This window comes from Leuciscus leuciscus, assembly GCF_965113295.1.
Source record: "Leuciscus leuciscus genome assembly, chromosome: 16".
NCBI classification, from domain to species: domain Eukaryota; kingdom Metazoa; phylum Chordata; class Actinopteri; order Cypriniformes; family Leuciscidae; genus Leuciscus; species Leuciscus leuciscus.
The window spans coordinates 34,061,657-34,071,302 of record NC_138740.1 but is presented as its reverse complement, the minus strand read 5'-3'; positions in this window follow the sequence as shown (position 1 = coordinate 34,071,302).

Below are 9,646 nucleotides of genomic sequence, written 5' to 3'. Positions count from 1 at the left end.
TCTACACATCAAACAAGCAACACATTCAGATTTTTTCACATTTTTATGTGGATAATCTAAGTTTAAATCTAAGTATAAACAGGTATTCTTATCCCCCCCCAGGTATTAACTTATTAGTATACTAGTAGTTTACAATTTTAATACAAGTAGTAATTTTTTACTACACTATAAAAAACACTATAAGCACAATTTCTTCTTGCCGGTCGTCCACAATGTTTGTTGGTTGACTACAGGAGGAATCAAACTTTGTTGTATTATTTTCATGTTATCACTGTGAAGCTGCTTTGATACAATCTGTATTGTAAAAAGCGCTATATAAATAAAGGTGACTTGACTGACTTGACTACTTTAAAGTCACGTTTGATGAGAGAGATTTTGCAATATTTCCCGAGTTCACAGGCTGTGAATGGAGTCTGTTTGTGTGTGGTGTGCTTTCCTGGTCACATCGTGGCACTCCACACACTAGAGGAACAAAGTGGATAAATATATGATATTTTTTATCGTCATGTTTGTGGTCTAAAAAAGATTTAAAAAAGATTTTAGTGTGGCCCCAGCTTCAGATGATATTAGATACTGCGATTTCATTGTAATCCTTCTCACAACGTCACTGAATTCACCATTAATGATTGTGATTGTGAAAAATGATTCAAAAAATGATTGTGCTTACACTGTCTGTCTGATACATTTGTCTTATAGATTGTAAGTATGTGTGTGTGTGTGTGTGTGTGTGTGTGTGTGTGTGTGTGTGTGTGTGTGTGTGTGTGTGTGTGTGTGTGTGTGTGTGTGTGTGTGTGTGTGTGTGTGTGTGTGTGATATTGATTCAAATTAATGTCGTTTATTGAAATGATTGTGTTTACATATAATATTACCAAAATATTAAACAAAACAAATAATGGCTAGTACTGTAAATATATATATATATATATAAAGTAGTATGCAATGTATAAAAGATAACAATTCTGTTTTGGGACTGGGCTAGATAAGGCTCAGGGGCCTATACCATGAAGCCGGTTTAGGTGGCTAGCCAGCTATGTTTCAGTTTAGTTTCCGCCAACCCTGGGTTTTAGGTACTATGAAGGTAGCTTGACTTTAATCGGTGTTCGTTGCCATGGTATCTTACGCTGCACGGCTAACCTGCTCCGGGGCAGGTTATGTTCTGGATTCAAGATCTCAGACTGAAGTTTGACCAATCAGCTGAGAGCAAAGAAACATATAGGTGACGAAACTTATTCCCAGTGTCTGTTGCAATGACTTCACCTTTTCTTCCAAATCCGGTGACATCTCAGCGCAAATTGTTTGACGAGCACTTCGTAGAGAAAGAGTTTTTAGCCAGACAAAATCCCCTTGCCTTTCCTGATAGTTACTTGTATGAATTTATGAAAGATACAGATTTTCCGCGGAAGGAATGTCTGAGCCGCGCATTAAGAATTTAACACGTCGAATTCATGCACTTACTGTACCGCAAATGGTATTGCGTTGCGTTTTTTTGCAAGTGGTACATACTTGCACGGTGGGTGACGCACAGAAGCTCGGAGAAAACACACGGTTTGTCGAACCATTCGTAAGGTGGTCCTCGCTCTGCAGGAGTACATGAATAGTTTAATTAATAGTGTTCCCCGGACATTTATCGACCACGTCCATAAAAGAGGGCTTTTATAAAATTGCTGGTAATTTGTGAAATTTGCTCTTTTTTTTTAAATGTGTTCATGTGATGTCACCCTATCAATATATCGATAGGGTGACATCACATGAACACATTTAAAAAAAAAAGAGCAAATTTCACAAATGTAGGCCTACTATACAATATAATACATGTTAAGAATTATTTTAAAACTTTTTTATTATTATTCTGTTAATCTTATGATAGGATTCCCTAGAGTCATTGCAACATGTATGCAGTCTTGCTCCAATCTCCACTGCTCTAGGGGAACATGAGGCAGATTATGTTAATAGGAAGTCCTATCACAGCCTTAATGTTCAGGTAGAGATGATGTGAATATGTGAGATGATTATTTTCTGTGAGATGAATCTTTAAATTAATAGTAACATTAACAGATATAACAATGATCTACTAAACATTTCATCTGCAGACGACTTGTGGTCGTGAACGTATGATCACAAGTTTGGATGCCAAATGGCCTGGCTCCAGTGCTTGTCTCACAAATTTTCCGTGAGTCTGTGTTGTGTCAGCACAACACACTGTTAATTTGAACTGAGATAGAAAAACCTACACAATAACCCCCTATCATGACCCTCAGATAGGGCCACAGCACCGCTTCAATGTGGCCCTCAGTAAACCAGAGTGAAGATGACCTTTGGCATCCTAAAGGCACATTTCAACTGTGTTCAGCACTTAAGAGTCACCAGAGCGGGTATCACAGATAGTGGCTGCATGTGCCATTCTGCACAATATAGCCACCATTAGAAAGGAGCGAGAAACACCACAAAACCAGCTTCTCCCCGATGAAACTGACCCGATCACACTTGACCACCCAGCTGGTGCAGATGTAGATGCAATCACCATACAATATTACACTTAATAAAAGCACATTGAAACTGCAGATAGGTCTCAAACTGTTTTATTGGTTTTGTGGGATGGGAGGGAAAAAGAGAGCAAGAGAAAGTTGCATTAATAAATATTCATACTAAAGTGTTACTTGGTTAAATAAGTTCACATACTGAGATCAGTTTTATCCAGCTGTTTGATCTCCAATTATTTTTTTTTGGAGCCTCCTCAGCTCACAGTCCAGCTCCTTTAGTGAACAGTCTAGTTCAAGTCTCCTTTAGTGAACAGTCTAGTTCAAGTGTCCTTTAGTGAACAGTCTAGTTCAAGTCTCCTTTAGTGAACAGTCTAGTTCAAGTCTCCTTTAGTGTGCAGTCTAGTTCAAGACTCCTTTTGTACAGGGCCCTGACTGAGTCTGTTTCCACCTGAAACATAATTCCACCACAAACATGATCATTACAAGTTTTCTGGAGGCTCATCAAATCACAAAAAGTTCCTTGACTTCCTACAAACACAGGACTGACTGTAATTTATGTCAAGGGTTTTAAATCCTTACCTTGTTCACACTTCTTCTGAAGGCCATTGAGGCCAATGTAAAGCATGACTGTTGTAAAGCAGGTTATGTTTGGTGTTCTGTCTGCTGCATACTGACCTCTGTGTGGGAGACTGTGTGTATGTGTGCTGGCTTCAACAGGGACACTGTATTTCCCTCTACTGCAGAACATACAGTCAGCCATATTTAAAACTTAAAAAAAAGTAGTAATGTATTGCACACGTACCCAGTGTTACTTGCTTAGAGGAGCCAGCACCAGGGTCAGATTGTACAGCACCTGTAATCATATCCATAATCGGCCATCCCTTATTGCCTACTCTGAGCCAACTCCTCCGCCACAGTGTATTCTGGTTTTCTGAATTTAACTCTTTATTTCTGTTTGCTGCAAACAAGTGTTTGTGATAAAATGTTCACAAAAGTAATAAAAGGTTGTGGTAAATACTCACCACTTTGAATTATATTTTTATATTTTGTCTTTATCTGCTGCCAAGAACATTTGGGGCCCTATCTTGCACCCAGCGCAATTGACTTTGTACACCGACGCATGTATCATTCCTATTTTGCACCCGCGCAAAGCGCGCTTTTCCCTCCACAGAAGCACGTCGCTAAACTAGGGAATGAACTTGCGCTCCCGGGGGCGGTGGTTTAGAAAACAATTGCGCCACTAACCAGGAAAAAATAGTTTAAAGTCAGTGGCGCGTTGCGCATGTTATTCATATGCTATTTTAAGGGCGCATGCTTGGCCATAATCAATGTAGCGTGTGCACAACGCGCATACACTTTGATTCTCTCATCTACACAGAAGCAGCAGTTTTCATTTTTGCAAATCATACATTATTACGATAGATAGATAGATAGATAGATAGATAGATAGATAGATAGATAGATAGATAGATAGATAGACAATTTATTACAAAAGCATACATCTAGCTTACACATTTACCCAAATTATCATACGCCTGTTTAACCGAAGTTAATTTGGGTGTGTTTCTCCATTTCAATGTAACTTCTCTCTTTTACGGCCGTGACGAGAGCTTTGCTCTCCTTGGCTGTGAACCGCTCCTGGCGCGCGCCTGGCAAATCCGCCGTTACAATAGCAAATCCGCTATGGAAAAAGCGCGTCTGCTCTTAAAGGGAATGTGAGATGACGCTCTGATTGGTTTATTTCACGCTACGCCCAAACCACACCTATGAATAATGAAGCTACTTCAGACCAACCCATTTTAGATTTGCGTCGGGCGCAAGAGTCATTTATCCCGCCGGGAAAATAGCAACAGCGCCCAAGACCCGCCCACAAAGTTACTTGCGCTTTGCGCTTGACACTTGCGTTTCAGATCGTTAAAATAGGGCCCTTCAATGAATATTAATCTTTCTTATAGTACATACATGCAAATTTTTTATATATTATAAAAATAGGCTATAGGCTATATTACACATATAGGCTACACATACACATCATTTTACAATAATATAGAGCGTATTTGTTTAACTTAAACATTAACAATCAGCAATCTTTCTCCAACAGTCTTCTCTTGCTTTGGCAGCAGAGACCGTATTGTTTCGAGCTTGAAATACATATTTAAATTCATCGTAATTATGAATGATTATCTCTTGCTCCTCCGCGGAAAAATATATCGCTCTCGCTCTACCCGCGATTGGTTGTTCAGTGTCGACGTCACTGTTTTATGTGCACGCGCGCGTGGAGTAATCATAGCTTAAGGATCAAAGCCTGAGTTGACAGAGAAAGTTGATGAGCTGCATCATGGTACCAATAAAGCCTGATTGCATCGGTTTGGTTTTGTCAACTCAAAACTAATCCTGTAACTCCGAGTTTGTTCAGCTACCTTCATGGTACAGGCCCCAGTTCTGGCCCAGTTCAGGCCCTGTTATGGTTATTAAATGGCTGAGAGTTGGGCTAGTTGTCAGGGATCAGCCAGGCTCCACCACCACCCAATCACTGAGATCGCTATCACCTGAATATTAATCACCACCACCTGCACGCCATCACCACAAACACTTATAAGCACACACTTCACTCTGGCACTATGTCAGGTCTTGTAAATGAGTAGGACTGCCTAAGCTACATCGCTTACCTTCTATGCTATTTCGTCAAGATATCTTCGTTTTCCAATTCATGTCCCCGAGCCTCTTGTGTCTTCCAGATTCGTCATCCTCTTCGTCGTGCCTGAGTATACTCACCTCTCTCCCAACACTAGTGTGTGCTTCATCCATCATCATCAAGGACAGTCAGTATCTCCGGTTCCATATCCTCCATTGTCATTGATCCTCTGCAGTTCCCATTGTTGCATTTCTCATAACATCAATAAACTGTTTACTCTTCTCAACCTTCTTGTTCGGGGTGTCTGTTTCGTTACACTAGTGTTGGCCCATGTGTGGTCCATGTCTTCAGTCCGGATCTGGACCGAGGGAAAAGGGGTTGTGTGGAACAGAGCTGGGCCAGATAAAATTTGCTATGTGGGAATATGGTCAAACTTCCTGGTTTCGTGGCTTTCAAATGAAAGATTGGTATCAAATATTTGATTGGTAGTCCCTACCAGCCATTTGTTGTTGTCCTTAAGTGATTTCTGTAAAAGAAAATATCTCCCTTTGCTTTGAACAGGTATAATATTCTGGGAACAATTAACCTTACATCGTATCATTATTTCAAACATCCTTTTTTAAAGTTTAGTTAATATTAAACTTTAGACTACAATAGCCTTTATGTTATATTATGACCTATGTGCAAACTAGTCTCAATTAATTGTCAAGATTGACGTTCTATTGAAATACAATATAGTCACAATCTATTATATTTTATGTTCTAACTGAGCTTATTTCTGTCATTGGTTTGCATTATGTATGCTTGTGGATTTAAATATGTGCACATACAGTGTATGTTATTATTAGTTTTTTAATAGTTTTTTGTCTATTTATTTATCTAATAATTTATCTACTTTTGAACTGATTATAATCTCTGTGATAATTTCACCATTATCGTGAGGTATTTTATTCATTTTGTTCACCATGAAATACATAATTTTATTATATGTACCAATACGAAAACCTATTCAGTGACGGGTCATTAATTGGCTAGGACTCGCGCCAGTAATAGACTATTTGTGGTCCTAGTTATCTAATAAAAAATTGTTTTATTTAAACTTAAAATACATGATTTTTTTGTTGACGTTTTTTTCATTAAGTTTGTTGTTTCATATATTGTGTCCTGAAGTCTTAAAAAAAAAAAACATGGAATTGTTTCTAAATTACTATTTGAGCAAAACATTTGCACCTGGATAATTGAGAGTGATTGTAAGTGTGATGATCATCTGCTAAATGAGCAACAACGACCACAATTCACTCCTTCAGTCAGTGAAGCTCCCACAGCCGTTCATGAGAGTTTAAATGCTGGGGAATATTCCCATCTTCCCACAGGAGAAGGAGAAGCAAGCAGGAGGAATTACTCCAGGAGAAACTACGGACATACTATTATAATGATGGATATTAAGGAAGAACCCTGCAGAATAAAAGATGAAGATACAGAGGAACAAATAGGTTGGTGTTTTCATTCATTCTCTTTAATGACTGATGAGGAACATTAAGATGAAAACTAAATAAAAGGACATTTTTGCTTAATTGTGACTTAGTATATATAGGAAATTAGCTTATTAAACTCTGGACTAAACTAAATCTAGGACTATTTAAAGCCTTGACCGAGAAAGCAGATTTCTGTTAATCTGGTTTAAAGGGCAATTTTAGTCTAGGATTAGGCTTAATCTCTGTTCGGGAAACCACCCCATATTGTTCTCATTTCTCATTCTTTATTTGCATTTTGAAAATTTGATATGTTGATTTTAGACCCGATGGAAGTGAATGAAGACAAACAACATCAGTTTCAAAAACCTCAGCATTTCAACAATGAAGATGGAAACACAGTGATTCAACAGACCGAAAAGTGTTTCACACAAAAACAAGCTCAAAAAACTGGACAAGGATCTTTAACCTGCTCTGAGTGTGGAAAGAGTTTCAGTTATAAAGGAAACCTAAATGTACACATGAGAATTCACACTGGAGAAAAACCGTTCACATGCTCTCAGTGTGGAAAGAGTTTCATATATAAATCACATCTTAAAAGACACATGAAAATTCACACTGGAGAAAATGTTTTCACATGCTCTCAGTGTGGAAAGAGTTTCACTCGGCAAAGCTCTCTCAATGATCATCTGCGCCGTCACTCTGGAGTGAGATCATTCAGCTGTGATCAGTGTGATAAAACATTTGTTGTGGAATCAAGCTTAAGAGCACACCTTAAAGTTCATACTGGTGTGAAGCCTCATGTTTGTTCTTTTTGTGGAAAGAGTTTTTCATTACTCCAGACTTTAAAAGAGCATGAGCGTATTCATACTGGTGTGAGACCTTATGTGTGCTTTGACTGTGGGAAGACCTTCACTTTATCGAGCTTCTTAAAAAGACACCAGAGTGTTCACACTGGAGAGAAACCATACAAGTGCTCTTCATGTGGGAAGTGTTTCACCGCATCATCTAGTCTACAGTGTCATGAGAGAAAGCATTGCCGGAAGTCGTCTCATCTAAGTGAGCAAAGTTCACCTTCACGTCCATGATTTACAAATATTGTACTTATAAATAATTTGACATTCAGATTGTTTTAATAGAGTGATTAAATCTAAATGTTAAATTAGTAGTGAAGTGTGAATCTGGCTCTTCTCTTTTCTCAACCGCTGTAACATGATTTTTAATGATATGATTCAACTTTACTGAACTTCTAACACTTGTTTTGCATTAAAATATTTTTAAAGTTTTTCAGGTGAACTGGTGAGAATTTTTTTCTGTTCTTTGTTTAATGTTTAGTCCGGGTTCATCTTTTGCAAAGTCATATTGCAAAATGTTTTTTTGTTTAAAATGTTTTACAGTAGGTGATGTCATCAGCTCATTCAATAAAATAAATAATCCTAACCCTTACAAAAAATAAGTATACCTCAAGTTAATTTTACTCATTACTTAAGTAATGTTCAAGTATATTTTTAAGTATACTTTATGTAGTAAGTATACTAATATCAATGTGTACTTGTAGTAAACTTGTAAGTGTACTATTTCAATACTGCTTGGGACTAAATTGGCCCACTTTTAGTATATAAAAGTATGTTTAAGTGCACTATAGTAGTAAACGTTAAGTACACAACTAGGTTTTTCATTTGTAATGCGTCTGTACTACAAGTTAACTTATTAGTAAACTAGTAGTTTACTATTTTAATACAAGTAGTAAAAAAAAAAAACGTTTATGAAAGTACACACGAAAGTGTACTCTCAGTAAACTTCTAGTTTAGTAGTTTATACTGAAAGTATACTTGGAAGTTTTCTTTAAGTGAACATAACATTATAGCCTACTTCTAGTTTACTATTTCTATATTATTTTTGCACTTGCAGTATACTACTATGTTCAAATGTAGATATTGTTTTTTATACTGGAAAAATACCTTTAACTGTACTTTAACTCATTTTAAAAAACATTTTATTAGCTTCATGCATTCATGCAGATTCAGAACGATGATCAAAACACAGATGGAGTAGATCGAGTCCAACACCCCCAAAACTTCACAGTCGTTTTCTCTTCATGGGTTACGCTTCTTTTCATTTGGTAACATTAAGCAGTTTTGATTTACACGCTGTTTAATGTTTGATCACGTTATTTTACATTTGAGTGAGCAATCTTCTATCACTTGTTTCAGCTTCTTCTCCTGTGTTTTGATCCGGAGATTCTGTACTAGAACTGTCATAGCGCCCCCTAGCGTATAACAGTAAAAACATGGATAGCTGGAAAATTCAGTCAATGGTGGGGAAAGAGTAAAGTAGAATTAAAGTAAATTCCTAAGTACACTACCAGTGGACTAGCCTACACATACACAGAATTAGAAACATCTGTTTTATAGCAATATTTTCAAACAATGTAAGTTTCATAAGACTGTATATGAAAAACTATGTAAAAAAGTATATTTATTAGGCTACTCGATCAAAAGAGTTAACACAACTACAAGCCAAGTATACTTTGAATACTTAATTATAATTTTAAGTATATCTCGATCAAAAGATTGAGTACAAGTACAGGCCAAATATACTTGGACTTTTCTCTACAATTCAATTCTTACTAGTAGCAATTACAATTAGAGAGCTCTACAAATGATTTTTTACTAGTCATATGTCTCCATTGACTTCCATTCATTTTTAATTACGGAGCTCTACAATTGAATTGTTACTAGTAAAAAAAACGAATTAAAGATATGTATAATTGCAGAGCTCTGTAATTGAATTAAAGAGCTCTGCAATTGCATTCTTACAAGTAACAATTCAATTGTAGAGCTCCGTAATTAAAAATGAATGGAAGTCAGTGGAGACATATGACTAGTAAAAATTCATTTGTAGAGCTCTCTAATTGGAATTCTTAGTAAAAATGCAATTACGACGAGTAACGCTGGGTACGATTTAAGCTAAAACGGCTTGCCATACACCACAACGAACGGATCGCCGGACCGCATCCGCGTGCTCTAACCTGTTAACATGGGTACAGAAAAAAAGAC